This window comes from Chinchilla lanigera, unplaced genomic scaffold (genome assembly GCF_000276665.1).
Source record: "Chinchilla lanigera isolate Chin_1 unplaced genomic scaffold, ChiLan1.0 scaffold00005, whole genome shotgun sequence".
Taxonomy (NCBI): domain Eukaryota; kingdom Metazoa; phylum Chordata; class Mammalia; order Rodentia; family Chinchillidae; genus Chinchilla; species Chinchilla lanigera.
In genome coordinates, this window is record NW_004955406.1 from 22557941 (window position 1) to 22572381 (window position 14441).

The 14441-nt window shown below is 40.8% G+C and overlaps 1 protein-coding gene across 4 annotated transcripts in view; it reads left to right on the plus strand.

Annotated features, from left to right (window-relative positions):
• Positions 1-14441, plus strand: part of Rgl1 (ral guanine nucleotide dissociation stimulator-like 1) — a 251401-nt gene that overhangs the window by 138804 nt on the left and 98156 nt on the right. The gene's annotated exons all lie outside the window — the stretch shown is intronic.

A 14441-nucleotide genomic window follows, 5' to 3' on the forward strand; every position in this document is an offset into this window, starting at 1 on the left:
AACAAAACACAAAACAAAACAAAGCCCAGAGAAAAATCAGATTTGCATTTTGGAGTGATGACTGACAGCTGCAGGGTAGATACATTGGAAAGGGAGCCGACTGGAGCAAGGAGACAAGGGAGGGGGCTTTAGTGGTAACGAGGTGAAGAAAGGGAAGAGGACCTGAAAGGAGTAAGAGAATGGAGAGTTCTCGGGCAAGAGGTATGGAGGAAGGGGGTGAGGGGGAGTGCAAGAAGGGAAGTGTCGGCAGGGGTGGATCTCAGGCACCTGAGTTCACAGGGCAGATCAGCAAAAGCCGTCTCTGTTCCAGGGTCAGTGTTGTCCTCTTCGCTTTGGGCCACGTGTACAGGGGACTTCGTATGAGGCTTCACCGCTACGATACACTAGAGAATGCCTCCTTTGCCATGAGAAGGACCTGCAAAGTGCCGGTCTGGCCATGCCTGGTGTGTCACATCTAGAGACAGAATCTCAGTTCAGGCTCCCCAGGAACAAGGCAGAAAGCGCCGCCTGGTTTCTCCGACTCCAGAAGTCTCTGTAGAGTTGGTGCTTTCTTTTCTCTTCTTCTCTTTTCCTTTCAAATCTTCTGTTTCCCTACAAACCAAACGAATCAAATCTGTAGGTTATGGAGAGAGGATAAATATGAAACCCACAGGACTGTGATTACAGAGTTTTATTTTAGACACCAGCATTTAAACTTATAATGGTGTTGTTAGGGACACAAAAAATGTCATGGTTAGGTGTCCTGGTCTTTGTCCCTTTCCTCACTCAGTTTTTGAAACCTCTCTGGCACTGTTTATCCTAGCTGGTGGTGTTACTGCTCTTGAAGGATTACTCTGGTTGTTCGTTCTACTCCTTGTGTGGAACATTGTAATACAATCCAGTGCTTCCCTAGGTCACTACTACCACATCTCTGTCTCGTTCTCTCCCTGTTGTTCTTAAACCACACTCTTACGTTTGCATACGCACAGCCTAAATATAAAAATGTCTTTTCATATTTTGTTTTTAAGATTGGTGCGTCTTTATAATTTCACTTAGTGATCTCCACATAATTGATCAAAGCTTGACTTTGTCATGTTTTGCTTGGTTTTCATCATTGGTGTCATTATTATGATTGCCTGATTAATTTTACTCTTGGAACTACTTTTAGTTTACAGAGAATTAAAACAAAGGAAGAAAGGAAGGGACAAATGTAGAACAAACTTACTATTTTAAACGGGAGACACCACCTTGTAAGAAGCCCCTTTAGTCTTGTGCAGAGTGGGATCATGTCCTTTATCATTGATCCTTTTGCTTAACAGTATAGAAACAACCATGCCTTTTGCTTATGCAGCTGTGTGCTGTATTCTGATGCTTAGGATCTCTGGTTACACTGGTTCCTCAAAGCATCTTCTCTTTTACACTGTGCAGCACATGGCGTCTGAGGGTAACAGTGGTGATGGCTGGGTGTAGGATGCTGTATCGTTGGTGGCTCTACATTTTTTTAAATGCTCATAAAAAAGACTCATTACCCTACATTTTCTGGTGTTTAATTGCTTATACCATCTGTGTTCCATTCATTTGAATTCATTTCAACATAGTTAATCTCCTTCTATGTGAGCTCCCCTCCAAGTGGTCTGTTTGCACTTTCTTGCAAAGTAGTGAACAATTCAATTTTTTTTCTTATATTTTCTTTCTTGGTGGTTTAAAGGCTCATTTGCTTCTTTTACAAAAGTGAAGCCCAACCCGAGTCCTTTCAGTTTCATAATTCTATAGATAATTAGCAGGCCCAAACCATACCTTCCTGCTAACATGGATGTCTTGCTCAGACGTATCACCTGAGTCTCTGTGTAGCCCTCTTTTCCTTAGGTATGTGCCCTCCTCATGCCCCTAACTCCTGTCATGTCTGGTGATGGAGCTATAATCCCTGGAACTGTTATCTAACAAAAGAACATTTAATAGACATAGGTTAATTCAAACTGGATTTGATGATGGCTAAACATAAAATGTTTTATAGGCATGCTTTTTTTTTTCAGTTAAAATTGTAACACTTGAAATTGTTTATTGAGACAACTGATCCTCCTGAATAGAAAATGCAGGGAAAATGGAAGCGTTTGTGAAGCACCGGGAAAAGATCTGACAGTTCTGTCCAAAGGTTGACTCCTCCCATTGCCACAGTGCAATAACCAAGTCCATTTTTACATGACTTAAGGAAGTATTGACAGAGCCCAGAGCCATCAGAGCCTGGCTGGAGAGCTGGTGCCTGGTCTTTTCTGCTCTGTGAGGAGGGCCTTTGTACGAGTGGGCACCTCCTCGAGGCTCTTCCTTCCCAGGGACATTTCCAGCGGGAGCCTGGTGTAGGAAAGTAACTTCGTGTACTGGTCTAGAGTCTGCACTTGAGAGCCAGACACACCTGAATTCAAAACTCACCTCTGCCACATGTAAGTCATGTGCACTGGAGCTGTGTAGCTATCTAAGCTCTCTAAGCTTGGCTTTCTCACCGGTGAAGTGGGGGTAATACCAGTGCCTTCCTGAGGAATTACCGCAAGGCATGAGTTATGCCTGGGAGGCACGTGGCATGGCCCCTAGGGTGGGATGCTCACTCGCTCGCTGAGTGTTGAGGCTCTTCTGAGCCCCTCTCTTGAGGGCCCTTCTTTGAACCCTTCCGCAGGCTGGGTTGGCTTTCTTACACGTGCCTCCTGAGGCTGGGGAGTGCACGGAACCCAAGGTTGCGAGGCTCAGAAGCAGCATCGGCAAAGTTTAAGGTGTGTCCCTGATGCTGCTCCCTCATTGTGCACACCGGAGAGGAAGCACCCACCATGGCAGGGTTTAGTGACCCTTGCTTATTAGAAGTGACATCTATGGTGTTTCCTCTACCTGGCTGCCTGCACGATGAAAGATGGAATTATTCCTCAGGCCCCAGGATTTTGCATTTCAAATGCTTTCAGTTTCTCTGTAGTTAGTTTGTTGGCATCCTTACTTTTGTATTTTAAAAAACAATCTTGTTATTTAAGAACAGGCAATGCTCTGTCTTCTGTAGTTGCTATTTCTGATGGAAAACATGAAAGGGCGAGAAGCAATTTTTCTCAAATCTTGGTTAGCATCGTGCTTGTCTTAGATATAATTTAGGATGTTAATAAATTGTGCTTGCAGCATAAATTTGAAGTCCTCAGTTACACTGCATGAGAAAAAGTTTCTAGCCCCACATGGTGGCACACACCTGTGATCCTAGCATTTGGAAGGCTGAGGCAGGAGGACTACTGTGAGCTTCAGGCCAGCCTGGGCTATCTAGTGAGACCCTGTTTTGAAAAACAACAACAAGAAAAAGAACAATTTCCTCCATACCGCTTGTTAGTTAGCTGGTACAATACTTGAGCCCCAAACCAGGAATATGCCAGTACTCATTTGGCTGTCTTCCCTTGTTGCAGAGGGAATGTTCTGTGCTCTTTCTTCCCACTTGCTGATTACCTGTGATATCTCTATGCTCAGCAAGGGGTGGTTGTATCACTGATATTCTGGAGTGCTGAGGGTGCACACAGCTGAGTTTCTCTGTATAGATTGGTTGTGGGAAAGAATACACCATTCTTAGAGAACTCCAAGACCAACATCAGTGAGCATCTTGCATGAAAACTTTCTGCCTGTATGTTCATCAGCAGATGAAGCGATAAAGGAAATGCGGCATCTATACACTCTGGAGTACTACTCTGCCATAAAGAAGGATAAATTTGAGTCATTTGTAGGAAAATGGCTGTACCTTGAGACCATAATGTTAAGTGAAATAAATCAGACACATGAGCTTAAATATTACATGATTTCTCTTATATGAGAAAATCAGAAAAGAAATAAAAAGCAAAATAAAAGAGAGGTAATAGGAGACAGGGAGGTAGATTTTTTTCAAATGGGAAGGAAGGGCCAGGGATTTAGCTCAATGGCGTAAGTGCCTGACTGGCAAGGGCAAGGTCCTGAGTTCAATTCCCAATACCAAAACAAACAAACAAACAAACAAACAAAAAAACAACCCACACACTCAAATGGGAAGGGGACCAAGAGGTAGAGAGAGGGAGGGGTCACAGAAGGAAAGGGGAGGTTGAAAGGGTTAAGATGTGCTATGTACCTGCACCAACTCCCACAATGAATGTAAATGTCATGTTCCGCACACATATACTAATAAAAATTTAAAACATAAAACTTTCAGTTTTCTCTTTGATTCTCCTTTTTTTCCGGTGCTTTTTAATTTGTTGCAGAGAGTGTGGTAAAGTTAATGCACCAAGGAATGGAAAATACTTCCAGCCTTACAGAGCTGCTGGAAAATCGACTCTTGGTTTGAGGACAAATCTCAGTGCAAGACTTGAACTCATGACCTAATGCCAGAGGCAAGAATGTAACCAGGGAACCTACACTGACCTTCACAAGATGGAGGCATTTAAAATACTCCCTTCAAGCAGTCCTGGTGTTGCTTTCTGTGTTTCCTTTTCTCTTTCAGTCTTTCCTGCAGTGCTGCTGGCCTTCCTGCTAGGAACACAGTTCTAAAGATCTATTTTTCTCACTGTCTTTCCACTTGCGTATTACAGATGCTTCCTTCATGCTTTCCATCTCTCCTGTGTAAGTTCCTTTTTTTGTTCTTGTTCCTTCCTGCCCTTCCCCAGACTTAAAAATAGTCTCCAGGGTCTTTGGCAGCTTGGCCACAGATCTGACCTTCCTTCTGTTCATGTGGCTCCCCAAGCATCTTCCAGACTTTTCCTATTTGCTCAAGGTACTTGGACCCCAGCATCCATTCCCTGTTAATTTGTGCTGGTTTTCAGCTGACTTGTGGAGCTACTGACCCTTGTACTCAGAACTGTAACTGAACATTAAATCTCTTGTACAAAAATGCTTAATAAGTGATTTGCTCACATTCCGTGTTCCTGACAGTGTCTTCTCTCTTATCTGCTGACTGAGTGTGGCTGAAGGGGAAGGCGCTCATGTACACTGACTCAGGATGTATGTGTAGCATTCATTTGTGTGTGTGTGTGTGTGTGCGCGCGCAAAGCTGTGATACCATCATCAGCTGAGCCCCAGGATCAGCTTTCAGACAGCCTGCCATTAAGGGGTGCAGGGGGTTCCTGCTGCTGTTTTGCTCCCATAAAAGTTTTTCTCAGGAAGCTATGTTGACTTACGTGTTTCTCCATGAACATTCTTTTCTTTGGTTAGAGTTGGAGGATTGTGATATTCTTTTAAAAAATGTCTTTCTATCCAATGTTGATCTAGACAATCCACAAATGAATGTCTGCTTGAGGGATAAAGGCTTATAAAGCTTTAGATGACTGGGCTAGAAAGTGCTGATGGTGGCACCTCTGATTTCAGCCCCTTGTCCACAGGGTTGATGATTCTCTCGTTAGTGGCAGAAGACAATTTAAATGGTTCTCTTTTATCTGGCCCTCTGGCTGTGTGATTGTGTCTCCATGAAAAGAGCTGGTCCTATTCTTAGTTGAGAACCCTGAGTTGTAGATTTCATCATCCATGGTGAAGTTCGTGTCTGTGTGCAGCAAGTTACTCCTGGTGCTACTGCTCATACCGTTGTATCCTCCTACTGTGCTTTAATGCTCACAGGCTGACTACTGAACTGCATGTTACCTTCAGAGGCGTCCCAGCTCAAATGTCACCTTTACTCTTCTGCCCCTCTCTTCTGGATTAGCTATCCTGTTATCTGGGTTTCCGTAGCTCTTTACTGAAAGCTCTGCTATGACACTCATTACTCGATCAACTGTTTTTGAAATGTTCTTTTTGCCTTGTTCATTTGGGTGACTGTATATGTGTTCCCTCAAGTGAATAAGTATTAGTCACTGTTCGCATCACTGACATCTGCCCCTTAAAGGAGAGGTTTATTTTGGCTCATGGTTACAGTCCCTAGTCGAGTGGCTCCAAGGCAGGATGACATGGCCCAGAGCATGGCCAAGGAGAAGCTGCCCAGGGCATGGCAGTGGGGCAGCAGGGAGCCGAGGGAGGAGCCGGGAGGGAGATAGACCCTTCAGACCACCTAGGCCACCTGCCCAGCAGCCGTTCTGTTTTGACCAGACCCCACGTTCTAATAGCAAGTCAGCTGTAAGTCCCTGCAATCCAGTCACCTTTCAGAAGCCCCACCCATAAGAATTGAAAACACCATACCACAGCAATGTATGCACACCCATGTTTATAAGAGCGCAGTTTGTCATAGCTAAATCTTGGAAACAACCCAAATGCCCATCAAACGAGGAATGTATAAAAAAGATGTGATATTTTTATATAATGGGGTGTTACTCAGCTATAAAAAAGATAAAACTCGAGGCTTTTATGGGTAAGTGGATGCAACCCGAGGCTATACTCATATCTGAAATATATCAGACCCGCATGTGTAAACATTGTGTTGTCTCCCTAATGTAAGAAACTGAAAGAGTAAATAAAACCCAAAAGGTACAATAGATGTTGTGAAAAGGAAAGAAACTGCTCAAAAGACAGATCAACTGACGTGAGGGAAGGGAGAAAAGAAAGAAGGAGAAAAAAATATATATGTATACACAGGTAGCTAAGATAATTGTACTACTAATTTCTATTGGTTTATTGAGAGGAACAGTTAATGCTTAATTTTTCTGATCAGTTTTGCATACCTATATCTGGCAATCTGAGCAACTACTTTGAAAATAACAATATGCAATATAGCAACCATTGTTGATTTCCTGTCACCTTGTTTTGAGATTCTGTATTGTTTTTAAAAATTTTTTTATTCTCTTTAAAATAAAAAAAGAGCCCCACCTGTATCACATGAAGCTTTTGGGGGGGCATCTAAATATGAGCTGTATATATAATATATAATATACATTATATATATTTACAAGTATATATATTTATATGTGTTTTATTAGTGCATTTGTAGTACAGAGTAGCAATGTTCCTTTTGGGGAACTGGTACATGCATATGTCTTCATCATTTTTAATCCCTTTACTCCTCTGTCCCTTTCTTTCCTCCCTCCCCCAGTCCCCTTCACTCCAACACTCTACTTCTAGTTTCCTATCATCTTTATTTATTTATATTTTAGGTTTCTCATATGAGAGAAAACATGTGATATTTAACTTTCTGAGTCTGCTTTATTTCACCTAACATGATAGTCATAAGTTCCACCCATTGTCCTACAAACGACATAATTTCATTCTTCTTTGTGGCTGAATAACATTTCCTGTATGCCATATTTTCTTTATCTTTTCATTTGTTGATGTGTATCCAGGCTATTTCTAGAGCATGGCTATTTTGAATTGTGCTGCTATACACATGGGTATACATGTATCACTATAGCATGAGGTCCTTAATTGTTTTGGGGATATACCCAGGGGAAGGGTACCTGGGTCAAGCGAAATTTCTAGTTTTAGTTTTTTGAGGAATCTCCATACTGATTTTCATGGTGTTATGCTAGCTACATTCCCACCAATGATGTATTCATTTTTGTAGAAACCATAATCAATTAATCTTTGTATTACCATAACCTAGTACTGTGCCTGAGACATAGAATTCAATAAGCATCTTATAAATTATTTGGCCTTATCTCTATTATAGAACATGTATCTTTAAGGACAATTTTTACTTGCCATTGATAATGTTGTAAATCTCATTTTTGAAACCAAAGCAAAACACTGAATCAATAAGCTAGATTTAACTTACATCTTATACTTTAACTAATGACACAATAAAAAAGGAAAATTCTCTTTTGCTTCATCTTTGTCGTCATTATTTGCTGCACAGATTTCATGACTTTATGAAAGCTGATGTAGCTTTTTGGTGCCCTTTGTAGACGGGGTGACATGAGATTTAGGTATATCTATAAACTCCTTAAGGATGTTAAGTCATGGATTTGAGTCACGGATCAAAGATCTAGGCATCCAATTTCCGCTTTGAATTCCAAGGTTACCCTATTTAAGGTTTTTACATGTCTTGTATTTGATGTCTGAGGCCTGCAATTTGCTTCACATTTGTATTGTATTAGTGCAGTACCAAGCCAGTCTGGCTTTGCTTTATTTAACACGGTTTTGTAAAGGGCTCTGCAGCCTCCATGCATAGAATGATGAAGGTCATACTTGTAGCAGTGAAGCCTCTTACTCTGGAGTGAACCTTGCAGGCTTGTTGCATGATCAGTTGCTCTGGTGCGTCCTCTTGCCAGGACTTACTTTAAAAGTGACTTAAAAATACGTGACATGAATTACATTATGACATTATCTGTGTGCTTTTCAGTTTTTATTAATAAAACTGAACTCTCTTTGCTCTCTTGACTGCTCACACTTTCCTCTATTCTGTGATTTTTCCATTCTTAACCTTAAAAGTTCCAGTTTAGGCAAAATGTAAGCCGAATTAGCAGGTTTGCAGAATTCCAGCTCTCCTGAGGTGCTTCCATTCAGGCAGTCCCTGTGTCAGAACCAAGTTTTCTGATTGCTTCTGGTCCTTCTTGCATGGTTTCTTACACTTTCCTTTGCATGGGTATCCATCGCATATTACTCTGAAAAAGAAGGAAGACCTTCTAAAAGCAACATTAATCATCTTGTTTATTTGTTTGTTTGTTTGTTTTTTGGCACTGGAAGTTGAACCCAGGGCCTTGTACAGGCTAAGCAAATGGTCTACCAATTGAGCTATACCCCCAGTCGTAAGCAGTATCATTGTTTAAAGAGCAATGCAAGAATTTTATACTTTTTTTTTGTAAAAGAAGAAAAAATTCATCCATAATCCTGCCGTGGTAACACAGTGCTTTTCACTTTTGCCAGTTATCTTCTGGTTTTTGCTCACAGGCCTGCATTTCAACATAGTTGCAGTCATGTTGTCTATTCAGATTTGTTATCAGCGAATAATATTTTTCAGAACAGATTGTCTAAAAGTTGCTTTCTACTTTGAATTGTATGTGATGTTGCTGACATTTCTGGTGTCACAGACAAAGGTGCATTTGGACTTTGTGTTTGAGGAATTTGGAGTCAATAATGTGTATTATTGGTTTACAAGCCTCTTTCTGTTTGTTTTCCTTGTGAAATTTCCCATCCTTTATCAGGGCCGAGGAACCCCGTGAGGATGTGATAACACATTATGACAGGAGAGCATGTGACTGCGTGTGCAGGGGAACTGAGCAGGAGTAGGCGGCATTCCTTTCTTGTGCTTCCAGACAGCTTCTCTGGAGGTGTGAGACCAGAACCCTCTAGGGCTACACGGTTCACTATGGCAGCTACTTGCCTCTTGTACCTGTGGAGTGCTGAAAATGTAGCTGATCCAAATTGAGATGTTCTCTCCCTGTAAAATCCACTTTACATGATGAAGATTTCAATGAAAAGATAATATTAAATATTTCAGTAAGTTTCTATAGTGATCTCATGTTGAAATGTTCTGAATACAGTATAACAAGTTAAATAAAATATTGTCAACATTAATTTCACCCGTGTTTTTAATATGGCCACTAACAAACTTAAATTTTAAAAAAGGTGAAAGATTTATATGCTCTGAAGAGAAACCAGAGTACAAACTTAAAATTACCTCTGGCTGGCATTGTATTCCTGTTGGACAGTGTTGCTCTCAGGCTTACTTTGAAAAGTTACCTCATGATGTAACAGTGGGTTCTAAAGTCAATTTAGTGGGTTAAAAAATCAGTACTTTTAAATTAGAACAGAATGGAATATAGGAAACATCAGAATAGCATGATTGGGAAACTTTTGTTTTAAAATATATATGTGTGGACTCAGTCCCAGGTAAAATTATTTTTTTAAATGTGAGACATGGTAAAGGCCTTTGAAAATTAGTGTTCTGGGTTGCCTGGCTTAGTCAGGAGGCCTGGTCTGCTCTGTTAGAGAGCAGGTTGGTACCAGGAACATTGTATAGATTTTAGATCTGGTTAGTGGAAGCTGTTCTGGAAATCTTCACCTAACCCAGACCTGCAGGAAAGTAAACCTAGTACTGGTGTTCATCCTAAAAGCAGGAGCCACTCGGGAGACTTCCTGAATGCCTCCGAAGTCCTAAATTGCCCCTGGAGTCCAGGAATCACTTTTGTGTGATTACTTGGTTCTTGAAGTCTTTCAAAATGGTCTAATGAGTGATGATAATTTCTAAGATGCAGGGTGATTTCTTAGCGACCTTGGAGCCTAGCTAAACTAAAGAGGGTTTCTTGTGACCTTCAGATCCTCCCCCCCCACTGTGTCTTATTGAAGTCAGAAGAGGTTGTATTCTAATCCAGGATCACATCAGTCTTAATCCTGCCTGACAGAAGACTGATCCCTATAGTACACAAGATGTAGGGGCAGTCACCAGAGGTGTGTTTTGGGTTGGCTTTTGAATAGAGGACACGTAAAATCGTAGAGAGAAAGGGGGAAAGACTCCAAGAAATGAAGTTTATGGGGTTACATGGCCCTGTATTTATTCTGACAGTTGTAAAAATTCTTTTGGGGTGACCCATTTTTCCTTTCTTAATTAAAAAAAAATTCTGGCAAGCAAGAGTAAGAAATGTAAAACATGTGACTAATGCTTCAGCTTTTTTTCCTGGAGCTAGATTCTTTAAAATTATATCTTAGACATGCTTGATTTAAAAAAAAAATTGCCCACAAAAGCCACTAAGCATTTTTTTTCTAAAACTTGTAGACTTAGATGGTGTCCACTTTCAGGAAAGAATACAAAAGTACAATATTCAGGAGTTATTGCACTGAAGTCTTCTTTGGAGATTTTATCCTGGTGAAGTAGATTACCCTAGGAATTGACAGAAGGCCAAGCAGCCTTTGCCTCTACTTTGCTTGAATATTTCCAGTCCTGTTGGTAATCACCCAGAATTTTTGAGGGAGTTAGACTAAATGATCTTACGGTCCTATGAGATGAAAAGTACTATGACTCCAGTGGTATGTCAACTCTCCAGTTATTCAGCTTACAGAGGTCCATCATGTGTGTAGAGATCTAAGGGGCGAGTTGGTGGGGTTGTTTTATGAAGCCTGTGCACATCATGTCTGTTACATTCCATATTCCCTGTGTAGGGTCAGGAAAGGCAGGAAAGATTGATAGGATTTCATTTTTCTCAGTGATTGCATGTTAGCTCCTGATGATCACTGCTTACAGTCCAAGTCTGGAATTTCAGCCAATAGTAAATGGCAGAAATACTAATCCATCATTTCTGCTCTATCTTAGTTACTGTCTGAAAATTGGTTCATTTTTGTTAACACTGTTAGATACCTTTTTGATTCTACCCTTCTGAGAAGGTCTTGTTCATCGATGCTAAAGATCACATCTGCAGGTTTTTTCAGTGCCTTTTCCGTCATTGATCTCTCTCTGGAGACGTGAAATCACTTCAAGGACAAAGTGCTTTTTTTCCTATCACCTTCTCTATCTTGGGCTTTGGTTTTCTCTTCACTATGTCAGTCCTACCCTTTCCAGCTCAGAGATCATTTTCCTTGATAGGGAAGATAGAAGCATAAGAAGGGTGAAGTAGTTCTGCTTTCTTCTTGTTATCAGCTAACACTACCCCACCCATCAACAGTGACCACTCCCTTCCTTATTTTGCTCCTAGAATATCGGAAAAAAGTCCTTTTACTTGACTTCAACATTTCTTCCAAGGCTTGATTCATTTGTGTCTGTTAACTTTTTTGTTACCATATTTTAGCTATGTGTTACCCTAAGTATAACATACAGTCATGAAATACAGTAACAAATGTTGGTAGGCTAACTATAAACGAAAGAAATTTACTTAGCTCATCATTTTGGAGGCTGAAAGTCCAAGCAGCGTGGCACAGGCTCTGGAGCCGCCACCCCACCACACCCCTGGGGCCCCTCATGGCAAGTTGCAGTGCTGGGAGCACATGCAAGAGGGAACTAGGACTCCAGACAGGGACTGGGGTGCCACAGTCCCTTCTGAGGGTGTGGCCCCATTCACTTAAGAACCTCCCACCAGACCCTGCCTCTTAAAGGCCCTACTTCCCTAAATAGTCACACTGAGGACCAAGCGCCCAGTGCATGAACTTTCAGGGGACAAATGACATCTAAACCATAGTAGCCATCTTGATGTCTTCATTCTTTCATCATATTTGAAATATTTGTCCCACCTTTCTTGAAGCCTTTTTCACATTAGAGAAGGTTTATATTAGATTTAGAAAACATTGCTTGCCTACTGTTAGGTTTACATGCCTGATATCTATACAGGAACATAATCACTTTCCCCCAAGGTTTCTAGAATCTGGCAGCATTTTTCACTATGTCTGGGATAATAGTTGTTTTTGTTTCCTCCTATCAGCAGAGCAGGTAGAAACCTAGAAGAAATCATCAACAGCGATTGACTGCTTGTACTGTGACAGGAAGAACTCAGTGACAATTCTCCAAGACTTTGGTATAACTGAACAAAGAATAGTGGTGTCAGTAGCAGAAGCAGGGATGCTCGGCAGAACTTCTCTGTGGTGCTGGGTAGGGGTGGGTAAAACATCATTATTTGAATTTTAGATATTGTGCTAGATTAGAAGATTTGGGATGAGAAGAGTGTATTGAGCGTCATTTACACATAGGTGGGATACTTTCAGCAATAAGAATGAATGTTATACGAAAAAAGGGAAGGTAATAGAGGGTTAAGAGCCAAGCTTGGCTAATGTAACATTTAGAGGCAGGAAGGTGGAGGGCAGTTAGCATAGGAATCAGACAGGGTGTAGTTAGGGAGGTGAGATCAGAAACAGACGAGTTCATTGTTGTAGAGTTCAGGGGAGGCCAAAGATTTAAGATGTTGAGGACTTTCTGTCCTCTGAAAATGAGAAACACTCTCACATTTTTGGTTATTTCATTTTTTCTTTTTAAAAAACTATTTAAAAACTAATGTTAATGAAGAAATCCTCTGAGTAGACCAAATAGCTCTCATCCGTCATTCTTAGTGCATGTCAAATCTTTGTGATAACAAAGCTGGTTGTTTGTATATAGTTATAATGAAGTTCTTTATTCACAATTTACTGGTAGCAAATTTGAAGAGAGGGGCTTTTAGAGGAAAACTCCCTCACAGAGATAAACATGGACAACCACAGTGGAAGGCTATGTTCAGACCTCACCTTCTTGGTAAGACTTTCTGTAGCCATTCATACAAATTGCAATCCCTCTGACCCTGGAACTCTTTTTCGCCCATTTTTGTCTGCTTTTGCCTTAATGCCACTGTTTAATATCCCCTTTTATTCATCCATCCATTTGTTTATTACTGATGGGCTGGAATGTAGTCCCACGAAAATACGGGTGTAGGGGCTGGGGATTTAGCTCAGCGGCAAAAGCACCTGCCTGGCAAGCGCAAGGTCGTGAGTTCGGTTCCCGGTACCAGAGAAAAACCAAAAAAAAAAGAAAATACGGGTTTGGTTTAATGGGCAGAAGAACTAAGAAAAACAAAATCAGGATTTTGTTTTGTAATAAACGCAACTATGTAAATATCTCTAGGGCATATACTACAGGCTCTTGCAGTAACTGGTGGCCTCCTGAGCTACAAATGAAAGATTAAATCATGCTCAAGATATTCTACTCCTCTGTGTGTGTGTGTGTGTGTGTGTGTGTGTGTGTGTGTCTGTTACTAGAGACTGAACCCAGGGCTTTTGCATTGAGCAGCAAAAATTTAAAATTTTAAGACAGTCTTTCTAAGTTGCTAAGTTGCCCAGGCTGGGCTTGAATTTTGCAATCATCTTACCTCAGTCTCCTAGGGAGGATTACAGGTGTATAGTAACGCACCTGGCTAACATATTCTACTTTTGAAGGCAGAAAAATAGTATGTCAGAAATATTTCCGTCCAAAGTAATGAAACTTTTAAAATATTGGTGTTTAAAGGGTTTCTCCTTGGGAAGATTGCTACATTAAACATTCAATTCCCTCATGAAGGATTACTGCTGTGTGATTTAAATGAACTGGCTTTTTAAAATTGGACTCTTGCCTTTATTCACACTGTGGGCAACATCCTTCCAGTCTACTTGAAGGATTGTTAAAGGTGTTGCCTTCTTTCTTCTTGATCAGTGAGGCCCTTAGCCCAAAGGTGTGGAACTAAGTAGATATTGGAGTTATAGAGAAATATATGTCAGCTAACATTAAAAATTACTAACTAGAAACACTGACTAATGCTTTATGGTATGATGTCAATGACCTGTTTGTATCTCTCATGTCTTTTTAGCAAAATAAATCAGTGCTTCTAAATGACTCTTGGGTTCCTATCAAATCACATAAATAGATTTGAAAAATGCTGCATGTTTTCTTCAGTAAAGGCGTAGCTACAGTGCATAGCTCTTCAATTCAGTATCCTAGCCCGACCTTCTGTTCACTTTGTACTCCCCAACAGTTAACAGATACTAGTCCTTGAAAAATCATGATGTCCTTGACTCAGTATAATTTAAGTTTTGAAATCTTACAAGCTATTGGAGTACGAGAGGAAAGCTTTGGAGTGTAAGACAAGGGGCTCCCCACTTTAATTAGAATGACAAAACAGCGCGGAGTTATGTAATAGGCATTCATG